This window comes from Rissa tridactyla, chromosome 7 (assembly GCF_028500815.1).
Source record: "Rissa tridactyla isolate bRisTri1 chromosome 7, bRisTri1.patW.cur.20221130, whole genome shotgun sequence".
Taxonomy (NCBI): domain Eukaryota; kingdom Metazoa; phylum Chordata; class Aves; order Charadriiformes; family Laridae; genus Rissa; species Rissa tridactyla.
This window is the reverse complement of record NC_071472.1, coordinates 29,689,048-29,704,247: the sequence shown is the minus strand read 5'-3', so window position 1 is coordinate 29,704,247 and position 15,200 is coordinate 29,689,048. Positions and strand designations below refer to the sequence as shown.

Sequence of the window (15,200 nt, the reverse complement as noted above, 5' to 3'; positions counted from 1 at the left end):
TAATAAAATTGCATCTAAATAGCATACGTTCCTGATGGCTCCTTGATTAAGGATTCACCATAAGAAATAGCACTTGCTTCACAATCTATATCTGAAATTAAATGCCTCATAATAATGTCATTTTCTGCTTGACATTATTCTCTGTTAGCAGATATTTTCTAATAGGAGATTAATGATAATGTGGATATTGCCCCCAAACTTAAATGAATACTTGCTTCAGTTTTAAGTAAGGTCAATAATACAGAATGCGGAGGCAAAAAACTGATGGCTAAGAAATAACTGCATGAACATGAGGATTCCTACATATGGAAGGAAAACCAAAACATTTCAATATGATCACCTGAAAGGGATCAAATTAGTTCCTCTCCAGATATCTGATAGCCATGGAATGTGAAAGGTTTTTTATTTAATTTAGTTGACACCAGAAGACTGGAGAATGATGCTTAAAATAACTGGATTTGAAGAAAGAGAGTGAAACAAACTTCAGACCCCTTTGTTATCAAAATAATGATGAAAAATCCTCTTAAACACATTTTTAAGGACAGAATAATTAAACAATCACATTTGGAGACAAAGCGTTATGGAAAAGACAGACAAAAATGTGCCAGGACAAAAGGAAAAGCAGTCAGGGTGGAGTAAGATTACTAGGTAATATTCCCAAACATCAGCCTACAGCCTGGTCTTGGACTTTGGTCTTACTAATAGCTATAGCACAAAAAATAGGAATGTGTACCATGACACAAAATCAGGAGGTACAAAATGGAGGGGGTGGTGATCAAAAACATCGCATAAAAGCAGTTGCAGGACTTTGTGAAACAAAACAACAACAATATGAAATTTAATAATGGCAAAGGTAACATTATGCTTCTAGGAATTAACTTTTCGATTAGAAACTGGAGGCCCTTCAGTTGGAAGTGGTGGAGAAGATAAAGAGTGTTTGTTGACTGCAAGGCACAAGAAGACGTGTAACCTTGAGAAAAGCAAATGTGTTCCTACGAGCATCTTGGCTGAGGTCATTCCAGCAAAGATGAGTTCAATGCTGTTGAACAAGGGGCTGGTTAATCTTTACATGCTTCAGTGTGCTGAAGCCTGGCTTGTCAGAGCAAAAAAAAGTATGCAAACTATAACTTTTCAATTCTGCAAGCTAAACAATATATATGGATTACACGCTTCTGTGACTCTCACTCAACAACACTAGTTACTGCAGAGATGGTTTTTGCGTCACTGGAGAGAATGCTACTGGTTGCAGATTTTATATTTTGAAGAAGGTTCTGTTCTCTAAAATGTAGTTTTCCAACTAAGTACTTTGATTTATCTACCACTAGACAGAACTACATTTCATTATTGACTTAATGGAATTGGGAAGGGACCCAAGAATACCCTTATTGGTGTCTAGTGTTTTGTAGATGCCTTTGGAAAATCTGGTATGCAGAACCGACCAAGAATAGCTATCTTCTTTTATGAAGTGATCTGGAAATAGAAGCAACTGGGAAAAAGATCTCTGAACTATGTCATTGCGGCTTTATTTAAATTAGAAGAAATGGTAGGAGAAAACAGTTAATTTCATTCACACACACTGCATATTATTCTTTATTCATCATTTATATTTTCAATAGCACAAGCTGCCAAGTAAAAATACATATGTAAAATCAATATTTGGAGAGTGTCCAGCAACAGGCTATACCAATGGATCCTCCTGGATTGTTTTTGAACTCTAAACAGAATGTAATAGCTGTTTAGACTCAGTGTTGGTTTAGTTTGAAAAGATTTATTACATTAATTCCTTCCATTTGATTTGCTGTAAGAACTGATGCAATAAAGAAATGGTGCTAAAACTCTCATCATTTTTGCATTTCAGCAGGTTGATAACACAATTATTTTGTTGTCAGTGAAACATGCATAGGTTTACATGCCTCACATCGTAACTAGTATCACTAATGAAATATGAACTAAAAAGTAGTTACTGAACTATTAACATCCTGGGCACCTCTACAGCCTGACAGTCTGACTTACATTAAAACCCATCCTCTCTCTCCTCTCACTGCTATAATGGCTATGTTACAATTCTTATGCTGACCCTCAGCTTCTCCAGTTTATTAAGAAACTTCACACATGGTTCCTTATGGCTTGTTGAAGTCTGACTTTAAGACTTAATTGATATTTATACTCGGGATCATTTTCTAGCTCAAAAGAATTTTCTGAGACTTTTTTAAAAGTTATTTTTCTGCTTAAAGGGAAGGGTAGCTGAAGTTCTCCTTCCATACCTCCCCAAGCTTGTAAATCCATGTTTTGGTGAACCTAGCTAGCATTCTGTGAAAGAATTAATTAAATTGTCATTATTAACAACTAGGCAGGTCAGTATTTCCTAGCAAGGAGGAGTGGAGCGATGCATATAAACTGAAATGTCAGTAGATAATTCCCCAACGGATAGTGGATGTGAAATGAGGTGAGGTGGGGCTGAGCTAGAGTTCGATGAATGCTAGCCAGTATCTGTAACCTGAAATAATTTTTACCTTAGGTAGCACTTATTTTTGGATTCATGATTACTTTTTCCCATAGTGTGCGTCCTGCTAATGTGTTTCAAATAGTACAACAGAAAATCTCCAATAAATTGTCACTTTCCTCAAATAAATCTGGAGGTTTATCAGGTTTATCTGGAGGTTTATACTACTGTTAGAGAGCTCCAACTATTCAGGCAGGGACACTTGAGCTTTGCATGGATATTTTGGGCAAAGTCACAACTTACCACAAGTAGTGTTGGAAGAGTTATAAGAGTAATTAGCAGCATTGGAGAGCTGCAGTCCTCAAGGTGGTGAGGAAGAAGGCTTCTGATACTTGAAAGTTACATCTAGTGTAGGAGGTAATTCTTAAAACTGTTGTAACTGATCGATTTTTTACTTTGAAGAGTGGAGCAAGTGCATTTGCAGTTGTCTTCACTTGGTACTTTTGTGCTCACCTCTGCAGAAGAATAGCGCGAGCACGCCTCAGGGTATAAACCACTCAGTATTTCTTTTAGCTGCATTAGGCCCAAAGAAATCCCTCCATATTTAACTAGAAGTGTCAAAATAAGTTTCTGTGTGATATTTTGACCTGGTGCGTCTTACAGCATTTTAAAATTGTTTGCATGACAGAAACTGTAGAATAAAAAAAACCCAACAAAATCCTAAACTGTCTTAATTCAATTTATTTCAGTCCTTTGCACTTGCACATTTCAAGTAATTTTTTCCAGTCATCTTTGTGGCGTTAGCTATTCTCTGCTTCTTTTGACAATTAGCAATAACCTCGATGTTGTTAGTAGGGATTTGGTTTTGCATGTAGAGGAACACTTCTCCAAGATATTATTGCCATCTCTGTCATCCTTTGAAACATATAAGCATGTACTTAGCTCACTATACAGAAGACAGGTGGAACGGTTAAGTCATTGGATAATAATTCCTAGTTCACTGATTAGTCCTTGCTTTAAAAGTTGTGTTTGAATTTATTGCTCCATTGTGCCCAAAAGGAAGTATGAAGTTTGTGGGTTTTGTTGGGTTTTTTGTGTGTGTGTGTGTGTTTTGTCTTGTTTTGTTTTTCCACATAGCAAGCACATGGCAGGCATCAGCAGCAGCAGCATTAACTTGTCCACATTGCTCTGGCAATGTACTTCACTCCTCTGCAGGAGCCATTCCCTGTGTGAGATAAAGCGCTTATCTCTGTAACCGTCAAGTCTTACCGTTTTAGATGATAGCCAAAATGAAGGGCAGCTCTACTGATGATTTGCAATCCTCAAACTAGTTAAGAATTTTCTTCCTCAGGAAAGCTACTAAGATTTGTTTATATAGACCAATGCAGGCCAAATTAAAATTATTGCAGGGATATGAACTGAAACAGCGTTCTAAAGTGAACATCATTTTTGAATTTTTTTTTCTCAGTATTGAAAAAAAATTCCGCAACATGATTTTCCACCTAATTATATAAATTTTATTACAAATTACATACCTGCATTTTAGAAATGTACTAAGCCTATTTTCTGTTTTATATTGACTTTTGCAAAAGAAAAAAAATGAGCTGCCTTTCTGTTTTATTCTTTTTTTCCACTCTGTATTGTCAGTCTTTATTTTTTATCACAAAGACAGCTTGTTTCCACATCGCTTTCCCAGTTGAGTGATCTTTTTTGGGTGTACTTAATTAGATGACTCCAGACACCATGAACTGCGCTAAGCTTAAGCAACATCGGCAGCTGATGGCATTGTGTTGCCTAACAACTTCAGAACAGTTTCTCCAATTGTGCTGAGTTGCCATAGTAATATCTGCCCACTGGTGGTGGACTTGCTTGAGAAATTTAAATAAAAACAACTGTCAGATTAACATCATGACAGATAACATTAGCCACAGCAACATCAAGAAACTGGAAATTATTTCTGTCACAAACATAAATGAAGCTTAATTTCGCTTAGGACCATCCCTAGTTATGTATCTGTTTTGGGAGCTCCAACATTCTGCTGCTTTATTTGACTGTATTTTAAATTATACAAATATTTATTTATTTATATTATTTATCTTTATATTCTTTTACATTATTTATTTGACTATATTATTTAACTCTATAAATATATGAGATCAACACAGATGAGTCCACGGAATTACTTCTTCGCCATGACACCACTGTCTCCTCTTGGTTAGAGTCGGTTGGATTTGCACATTAAATTTGTGCTTTATACTGTGGAACATTCCAATATTGGACACTTTACATGTTACTTGTCTCATGTGAACACTACTCGGGGAGGATTGTTTTTAATACTGTGTTTCTGTAGCACACTTTCTTTTCCCCTCTTTTTGATATGGAACCGTGTTTTGTTTTACTTCCTCAATTTGCTGCAAATATTCTTGAGATAATCTCATTCTCCTTTTTAAGCAGTTCAGTTATTTGGAGAGGATAAAGGAGAGAGAGAGAACGTTTGTGGATATAATTTTATGTTATCTTTTTTTATTTTAAAATACCTCTGAATTCTAAATACTTCTGAGCGTTCCCACTTCAGAGTCTTTCAGATACTTCAGTGTATATGCTACAGTTGTAGGGTTGAGGTTCTTCTGCCCTGGAAAGCTAATGTAGCAACTTTAGCCCAGTAATAATTATTAGCCCATCTGTTTTGCTTCACTGTTCTATTCAGACAGACAGAAAAAAACCCTGAATCTCACTGTGTCTGCAAAAGGCGCTGGAGCCTTTACTTTGGATGTTTGTTTCCAGAGTTGTTCCGTTTAACTCAATAGATTACGATAACCCTTTCCCCTCTGCTATTTGGTCTGTCTGTTTAGGTTTTCTGGGTTAAAATTCAAGTTAGTCAAATACTTGGATGAAATGATGCTTTAATTCAGTCTCCTTGACAGGGATTTTTCCTCCCCTAAGCAGCAACTGATTGCTTTTCTCAGTACGCTCCGCAGCCATGGTATTAAGTGATAACTGACCTAGGTTTCTGACTTGAACCGTGGTGGCAGAACCTCCATTTAGAAAGTATCACATTGTCCCATCCCACTCTGCTTTAACTGTCTGAAATTAAATGTGATCAGAGTGGGACACTGTTTAAACAGACACAGCGTGGAATATTAACTGCTTGCTGATGCTGTGTTTGCTTAGCAATTTGCAGGCTATCATTCTGATTAATAAAAAAAATTCTCTGTATCTATGGAAACAAACTGTGGGAAATAGCTTTTACATCTGAGGAATGTTCAAGGAAAATGGTTAGGTGGTCTCAAAAATCATAGCAGGTGTCTTCAGAGCAAAACTAGGACATTGCTGGTGTAAAAATGTATGTAGCAGTGTGCAACATGTAGAACCCTAACATTTTAACTTTATGCCAATCAAAAATTATTTTAGCAAATTATATTTATGTAAATCACTGCATGTTTTTTTTCCTGATGCTTTTGTGAATTGCCGTATCCTAATTAAGGAGATGTCCCAATAGAAGATTTAAATTGTATTTATTATTAATGAATTGCCTCTAGATAAATTCTAAAAGACATTAAAATTGCTACATGAGGGTAATAAACAGTATTTGCACCAAATTCGCCACTGCTTTTGCTCTCTTCTGTGGAATGTGTGGAACTGTGTCTTCTGCCTGGCTTCTTGCTATACAGTTAAGGAAGGATATATGTATTCTTCTTTCTTTCCCATTTTATTTTTCTGGCTAAAAAGAGTTGGCCAACAAACGACAGTTTTAGGAAAGCTCCTGGCATTAAAAATTCTAGCCTTTTAAAGATGTGCTTTTCCCTCAGCTTATTGACTCCTAGAGGTTATTGTTTGATGTACTCAAAGTATCTGTTGTTGCGTGCCATTGTCATAGGAAACAGAGGAAATTTCTGCACTCCTTTTATGACAAATAAAAATAGGTGACTGAGTTTACTCACCTTCTCTGATACTGTTGATGGACATGGAGGGCCATAATCTTCCTCAGTTATCACGCTTCCATTCATATTACAAATATGTCTTGGAGGACATGAGCTCGATTCCGTTTGGGTGAAGGTAAGTAAGATTTGCTCCAGGAACACACATGGTGCTTTCCAGCCACTAAGCGGTGGTTGATCCAAGGGACTGGAGTAAATCCCTCTGACACACATGTAGAGGAGACATCGTGCCCTCAGCTTTATAGACTTACTTTTATTGCAATCTATTATTGAGGTAATTAACTGAGCTATGAGCAGACTGGAGTAAAACCCCAGCTCTCCCAGGGGGATAGCTCTGAACAGGGCATTTTTCATTAGAAAAAATAAAGGAGCTGAGGGAGCACGTGGGTTTTATATTTCACTATCTTCACTGCTTTATTAAGCATATTCTTTAACAAGTTATTGTGAATGAAGGAAATGTCAGAAGAGAATATTCAATTTTGATAGTAATGCATTAGTATAACGTATTTTATAATTCAGGTCCTTTATTGTAAGCTGTTTCCAATGTGGAGTTAGGCTAAATGTCTTGCCTGTTGATTTGCTTAAAGGAAAGGCTAAAATTGGAAGGATAACAAAAGCTCTTCTCGTGTATCTTACCTTGGCCAGCATTATGCAGGACACAGATCTGAAATCCTGTGTTGATAGTAATTTTAAAAGGTTTTGGGCAAAGGCAAAAGAATGGTGCTTTACAGCATGTACCATGTGTGGCCCAGCTGTAGCTGGCAGGCGTGGGTGACATGAAATATTTAAAATGAGAAAACTTTATTGAGGCTGCGGTGGGAGGGAACCCAAAGCACAGCGGATAATACTTTCTAGCGGGAGCAGAAGGGAACAGAGTTTTTTCCAAGTGTTTTTTTTCAGTGAAATACTGTTCCTCAGGGGCCAGTAAAGGCGTTTGAATACGATGCAAGTTGAAATGAGGTTCAGGAGCTGTGTGGCAGCAGAGCCCCCTGTGTGCCCTGTGAAACCAGACTTGGCTGATGGCAGAGAGTGGCTGCAGGAGCTCTCCTGCGACTGTGTCCCATTTAGATTGATTGCAAAGTTTGTTTTTCATTTAGAACTCATACGTCTTGCCTGTACTCTATGTTTTAGGGGAAAGGAAACTTCTAGAAGTAAAATACTACTAGTGAGAGTCATGCTCATGAGCTTTTACTTGCGTCCATCTTGTAACCAGAATCTGGATGTTTATTTAGAGGTTTGGGGTCCTTAGTCTGACCTGGCCTAGACCTGCTTGTAACAGCAGTGGATCAGTTACCGGGTGACAAAATGTAGATCGAAAGAAGGAATAAAAAGAAAATGTGATGTAACACAGAAGGCTAAAATAAATGAACAGGCAGATAACAATAAATATTTAAGATATGTCTCAAGATATTTAAGATGCATGATGTATTTAAGATGTAATGCAATATAGTTGAAACATTAATTGCCAAAATATACATGGCTGAGCATTTGAATGTTGTAAGGTGTAAAACTTCAGATGTTTTAAAACTGCTATTATTGTATTGATGGTCTATGACTGTTTATTTGCTTGAAAAGAAACCGAGCTCAGTGAGGAACCCAAGTATATTGCAATAGTTCTAGCTGAATTTACACCTTTTCACTACGTGTCAAAAGAGTTGTTTACATGGATTGAAATATTTTAGCAGTTAAGTATTCTAGAATTTATAGGCAGCTGAGTTTGGAAAACATTCATGTAGAGGCAGTGCAAAGTGATATAACAGCATCTGCAAAAGTGTTTGTGAAGGACTACACTGTGTTTTATCTAGCCATAAGCAGCAAAGTGCTCCTTAGTGAATGGTACAGCAGAGTCTTTCTGCGAGGAAAGATTTATTTTGTTTTGTTTCCATATGCTTCCAGATACGATAAGAGTTTACAGGAGTGTTTCAACATCATCCTTGTGAGCTATACTGTGCGTGCAGTTTGGAAAGTCAAACGTGTCTGGATGTTCCAGACAATGTTGAATTGGTTTTGCAGTGGGATTCTCTTGGACGGATACAGATTGAGTGCCAATGAGTGAGACAGGAACTTGGAAAAACTTGGTGAACAATCCTAACATGGAGAGGCTTTAATTTTCTAGCACTGAGAATTAAAAAAAAAATAAAATTAAAATACCCCCCCCGCAAAGCAACAAAAAAAGAAACTCTACCCACCAAAAAAACCTCCAACCCCTCAAAACCAGAAAAACAACAACAAAAAACCCAATATAATACATACCAGAGAGCTGCAAAAATAATTATTTTTTGTTTGTTTGTTTTGACATCCTAATTTCCCCTTTTTGTCTTTAAGAAACATGTAAAGGAATAGATGAAAATGATAAATATTACAGGAGCAAACCTGTGATGGGGGACACATGCTTTGCTTTTGCTTATGAAAGGAGTCTGAGGCATGGGGAGACTGAGGAAGTTAAAGTCATAGAGGCAACCTGTGACAAAAATGGACCCTCCCTCTCCAGATTCTCAGGCTGGTGCACTTACAGCAGTGCTTTTTTTCTGCACGGCCATTATTAAACCAATTTCATTGAGAAGATGGCATCACTGATAACACGTAAAAGTTAAAACGATGAAGTATTTGAGGAGACTCTTAAAAAGGCTCCTGCTAAATTACTGGTGTTTCTGTAACAAAGTTTGGCCAGAGACCAGAATATTACTTACTTAGTTTCTAGGAAAAGTCCTCAGTATATAAATGAAAACGACTGCAAATAAATAGTACTTTATTTTGAATCTAGCAGATATGACCAATTTACTGCAGTATAATTTGCATAAATTGCCCTATTCCTTTGAAAAAATGAATCACAGCAATTAAAAGTTTCCAGTTCAGGTCTCTGTATCAGTGAGTATAAAGGAAGTTTTATAAAAAAATAATCAGAACATGTTCTTTAGGATATCACATCTATTAAACAAATTGTTTCAAAGGCTCCTCAGTGTATGTATGTGTGTGTGAGTATATATATATATACACACACATGAATTAGAAAAGTCTATAATTGTACATTTTATGTTGTGTTGGTAAAAGAAACTGAATCTTCATCTGCAAAAGCCATACTTAAGAAAGGCACACTTCAAAAAAAAAAAAAAAGCAGTTTGCTCTTGTTAGCTCTTATTCATAGTTTTACTCTAAGTGGAAGTGTACTAAGTGGAAGGAAATTCCCCTTCATTTGAACATTGAGTATATTTCCTTTTGTATTCACATAATCCAGAATAAACTATATTCTGCATCATGTGTTATTTAAATGTCATTAATAAATCTGTTAAGTTAATGAATCTGAGCTGTAATTTGGAAAGGAGAACACTGCAATTCCTTCAAAAAGCATCTTTTTATCAATGGAAGATAGACACAGGAATACAAAAATCTAAGAATAAAGAATTGTTAAAGTTTGAATTTTATTTGAATAGTTAGTGTCTGTGGAGACACAAACAGTGCACAAAGAGTTTACTTACAAAATCATTTGACTTTAATATTACAAAAAGATATTAAAAATAAAGAGGAATACTTCTTCATATTCTCTCAAGTATGAGTCGATACAGAAAATATCCCATGCATTTCTTCTAAATTTTCCTCATAGGCTGAACATCCTCACAGGTAACCTCATGCCCATGTTTCTGTATACTAGAATGAATTCTTTGTGAAATATAACAGTGGCTCGAATGGGTATCTGATAGAATAAACCATCTGAAATTAATACATATTATCATCTCATAATATGCATCACAATAAAAAATGTAATTAAAAAGAATGGACTTAAGCAGAACTTGTCTTTGTGTACAATATAGCAAAAACATGAAAATGAAATTTTTGATTACAAGTAGGCTTTCTTGGGATGACCTGGTTGAGTGCAAGCAATTTAGAATGACAGAATCATAGAATGGTTTAGTTTGGAAGGGACCTTAAAGATCATCCAGTTCCACCCCCCTGCCCTGGGCAGGGACACCTCCCACTAGACCAGGCTGCTCAAAGCCCCATCCAGCCTGGCCTTGAACACCTCCAGGGATGGGGCATCCACAACTTCTCTGGGCAACCTGTTCCAATGTCTCATCACCCTCATTGTAAAGAACTTCATCCTAATATCTACTCTAAATCTGCCCTCTTTCAGTTTAAAACCATTACCCCTCATCCTATCACTACACTCCCTGATAAAGAGTCCCTCCCCAGCTTTCCTGTAGGACCCCTTTAGGTACTGGAAGGCTGCTATAAGGTCTCCTCAGAGCCTTCTCTTCTCCAGGCTGAACAGCCCCAACTCTCTCAGCCTGTCCTCATAGGAGAGGTGCTCCACCCCTCTGATCATCTTTGTGGCCCTCCTCTGGATGCCCTCCTTTTGTTGGGGGCCTCAGAGCTGGACGCAGTACTCCAGGTGGGGTCTGACGAGAGCAGAATAGAGGGGCAGAATTGATTCATCACTTCATAGATGCAGCAGTTTGTTCACTTCTCAGTTGTCAAATGAGTATTAAATTTCTGCTCTTATTAAACCTCAACAGTTGTATTTGTGTTAACTACTCAGAATTACATTACAACTTTAGGGTGCTCATACAGATGATTACATGTATAAATTTAGTTGCAACTGCTGTAAAGTCTTTTGGGATTTTGATCTGCACATTCATTGAACTTCCATGCTGCATTTAAAGGAAAAAGAGGTCTTTTATTTTCAATCACTGCAACTTACTTCTTTTCAAAGCTACTTATTTTAAGGCAAAATGAACAGTGCTGCAACACATTGATTATTAAATAGTCTGCTCTGTAATATAGTGTGAGCAAATGTTATCTCCATCTGTGGTCTTCACTGAAGACTAAATAAAGGAGAACTTACATCTAAGAACATTTTGAATATGTTGCATTTGCTGATGAAAAGGCCAAGTTTATGGAACTTTTGTATTGCAATATTAGTACTTGGAAAACATGGAGACTGTATTAATTCATGTAAATGAGACTGCAGACGAGGAAGATGGAAAGACTGACAACTCAGCAGTTAAACTTGGATATGAACGTCCCATTGCTATGTTAGAATGCATTTCACTTAATGTCTTTGAATCCTAAATGTCTTCTTTAGGTTAAAGGTACATGGAATACATTCCATGCTTTACTGTAATTTAGTTTTGAGGATTCTTCTCATGTCTTTGTTCCTTCCTGTTTTAAACTCTATGGGGTAACAGGATGATCTAATTTTTTTTACACAGAAAAAACAAAAAAGAAGTAGTACAGGTCCCAGTTTTAATGGTTTGGGGAAGTATAAAGCATCTTCAGTGATACCTAAAATTAATGTGATTTAATCAGTAATACCCATGATCAAAGGTTTAGCTAAGGACCCAGATTGCTATGGCTTGAATTAACATAACATTTTGAAACATTTTTTAAGAAAATTGGAATTTAAAAAAGCAGAATGTAGGTGCTACATATTCCATATCACAAAATTTAAAAAAAAAAATATTATTTTTTTTTATTCTATACTAACTGAAGAGACTCCTAAATCAGCTTCAGGTTCACTCCCATGTACAATGTCTGTCACAGAGAACTCGGCCTCAAGTGAGTGCGCTATATAATTATGCACCCATGCTAGTATTTCTCTGAAAGCCTTGCAACTGTCCTTGAGGACTTCATGATCAAGGAGAAACAGGTTCATAAAGTGGCACATGAAGGGGCTGACTTGTCGTGCTGAAAATATAGCTCCTTTGGTTTTAAAGGACCAATCCAAAACCAAATCAGCTAACTCTAAAGAATTTCTACTTCCTTATTTTACAACATATTAATTACGTGATTAGTAATAATACCAGTAATATTTTTACAATGATATTACAATGAACAATCACTAAAATGCTACTGGGATGATTAGTTCTTTTTCTTATTTCCTTTTTTTATTTCTGTAGAGGCAAGCAGCTGCACCTCTTGACAAGTGGCTCTGATTGCATTGTAGGTTGAGGCAGAGCATAAAGATACTTCATAGCATCAGAAAAACTAGCAGAAGTACTGGATGCCTTCAGCACGTCATGTGCAAGCCCGCTTACCTGTCACTGTGCACCATCCATGCATGGTATGTCCATGGTAGCTACTGGCTGTTAGTACCTGGAGCAGCCTGCTCACAGCTCGCTTCGTTCACTACCCTGAAACATCCACTGTAGGCAAAGCTGCCGTGCTGGGTTAGCGGGTCTGCAGTTCAAACTGTAAGCAGACATTTGTCTGTGTAAGCATCTTCAAATGGATATTAATATATTTAAAATTCTGCTTTGTCTTAAATACTTTGAAGTAGGACCACACTTACAGTTTTTCTTATTTGCTTTTCTAAAATTCAGTGTGTAATTTATGCAAATTTCCAAGATGTTTTGTTTATCAGTCAATTAAAAATCCAAAATATTGTTTTTCAAATTTATTCTCCTGTTTACACTTTCTGTTCAGCAAATGGATTCTTGGCTTGGGACCAAATAAATGCGTTTTCTGTATAATTAAGTCCTAAATGTACATATATGAGAAGGACAAAAATGAAAGGAATAGGAGGGTAAAATGCAAAGATTTAATTTCTTTAAAGTGGCAGTCTTGTAAATTCATTATTATTCTTGATGCGGTTCTTGCTTTTAAAAAAATGCCAAGTCTGATTAGAAACTTTATTTAGAGAGCATAAATTCTTCATCCGGGAATTCTTTTTAGACTTAACTCCATGTTATTTCTGGGATTTTGAAGACATTTATGAACTGCCTGACAGTGAACAGATTACGGGTAAAAAAATTTCCTCTGTGTTAGTGTGATCAGAGTGATGAGTGTTTTGGTTTTGTCTCCTGTTGTTTGTTTTCTTTGCCATTGTCAGTTTATTTTTCCTTTGTTTCTTTTCAATTTGAGCTTTCCAGCATGTCTGTAAATATTTTGCAGCATCCTTTGGGATGCCATGGGTTTACACTGATTTTGGATTATGTTTATTTTTACTTACACTGAATTTGCAGCAAAAACGTTGAACACAAACCTTACAGAGTTATTTCCCTATTGTTTTTGGTGTATTACAAAAGATCTTTCTAAGCTGCTGCCTTTATCCAAATGGCTGAAACCTTGAACACAAAATGAAACAAAGAGCTGCTTTGGAAAATACAGAGAGATTATGAGAAACTTGAGATACTCTTTATTTTTAAAATTCTAGCAAAAATATTCTGTTTAATCCACCAGATACTTGCTATTAAAACTATGTGGAGAATAGGAAGAATCAAAAATTCTGGACTAAAATGATTCCATGGGACAAAATATTTGTTAGTTATAAAAGGCCACATTTGTTTGAAATTTACACCAGTACCGGGCGTAATTTGTCTGTGCAGCCTGCTTTGATGCCTGGTGTTATTTTACTGTATAGGGCTATATTGTGAAAGCTGGCCATCGTTTCTTCTCTTCTGTATTATTTTGTGCCAGATATACAGCCTTTTTATCACATGCTATAATCTCTTTCATTTGCCTGAGCTTTATATAAACTATGGGATACCGAGTATTTCACATTCATAAAGATTCAGATTAGAATAATAAACTTTCACCTATGAGAATTGATATGAAAAAGTGTTACAAAAGGGTTTAAAAGGATGTACTTAAACTAACTTCATGTCCTGAAATGTGTCTTACAGATGCACAAACAAGCAGTAAATTACAGATGGGGAAATCTGTACGGGGGTGTGAAGTTATCTGTCATGGCCTTGGTTAACTTCTCCATTTATGGCTTACCATTGTGTCCCCTTGGCACTGCCCCTGCCTTTCCTTATGTAAGAAAACGCTCCTCCGCCTGCCTCCAGCTGCCAAGAAATCTCTATTTGGCAAACTTTCAAAAGGTGGGTACTATCGTCTTTTAAAAAATCATTACAACTCTAAATCTACAACTTTTTTAAAGGAAATCAGTTGTTTCATGTCTGATGTGGTTGGGCTTTGTTGTCTGAAAAAATAATTTGGAAGAAGACTTTCTGAGCTTTATTTGCCTTCAGCAGAGACTATAACCCAATTAAAATAGTTCTGACCAAGCAGATCAGGCTTGCTTTTGAAACTCAATCTCAACTATCGTGAGGAGCTTCCTAACTTTCACGCTTTCCTAAGGAAATCTAAAACTATGCATGTTTTGTCTTCTTTTTCTTCTCCTCCTCCTTCTTTAAAAAAAAACCCCAACACGCTCCCTCTCCCTCCCTGAAAAAAACAAACCCACACAAAAAACCAGACAAACAAAAACCTCACCCATATTATTACTGCCATTGGCAGAGGTCACAGCTGAAGAAAATCTGTGCCCTTTTCTTTATTAGGAAGTGACAGATGAAGACTGAAGAAAGGTAATGGGGAATAAAAAATTGATCAAAATAGATGCTCCAGCTTGTTTAGGAAGTAGTTGCAGTGTGGGTAGAATTCATTTTATCTGCTAGTAACTGTGTGGAGCAGTGTTGAGAGATGACATTTATTCCATTAAAACAAGTAAGAACTGGTCATAGTGCACAAGAGGAATGTATCTATTATTGTCTCTTTCAGATTTTTTTTAAAATAACTTTTTGTAATGTATAGTTGACTGTGGTATTCTTACAAACAGAAATTTAATTTGAAAATGTTTATTGGTTAGGAATGTAAAACTAAGGAAACATACATAAGTAGATTTTTCACTGATGAGCACTTTTTTTTTTTTTTTTTTTCCAGAGATAAGCACAAAGGCCGTGGACATGTTGAATAACCTGATGTTCTGAGTGAGTTAGCAAAGTCTTTTTTTTTTTTTTGCATGTTCTCTAGCCTTATAGTCTAAGGGGTAGGAAAGCATTTGCAAAAAGGCTCCTGGGTATGGATTTTATCTTTATCTA

At 36.4% G+C, this 15,200-nt stretch overlaps 1 protein-coding gene across 5 annotated transcripts in view; it reads left to right on the top strand.

Annotated features, from left to right (window-relative positions):
- PDE1A (phosphodiesterase 1A) overlaps positions 1-15,200 on the top strand; it is a 238,022-nt gene that overhangs the window by 32,046 nt on the left and 190,776 nt on the right. For 4 of the 5 annotated variants that reach the window (XM_054209006.1, XM_054209005.1, XM_054209004.1 and 1 more), the window contains exons 2-3: positions 12,276-12,439; positions 15,043-15,089. The gene's annotated coding sequence lies outside the window, so the exon portion shown is untranslated. The remainder of the gene's footprint in view (positions 1-12,275; positions 12,440-15,042; positions 15,090-15,200) is intronic. The other variant, XM_054209002.1, reaches the window with a different exon arrangement.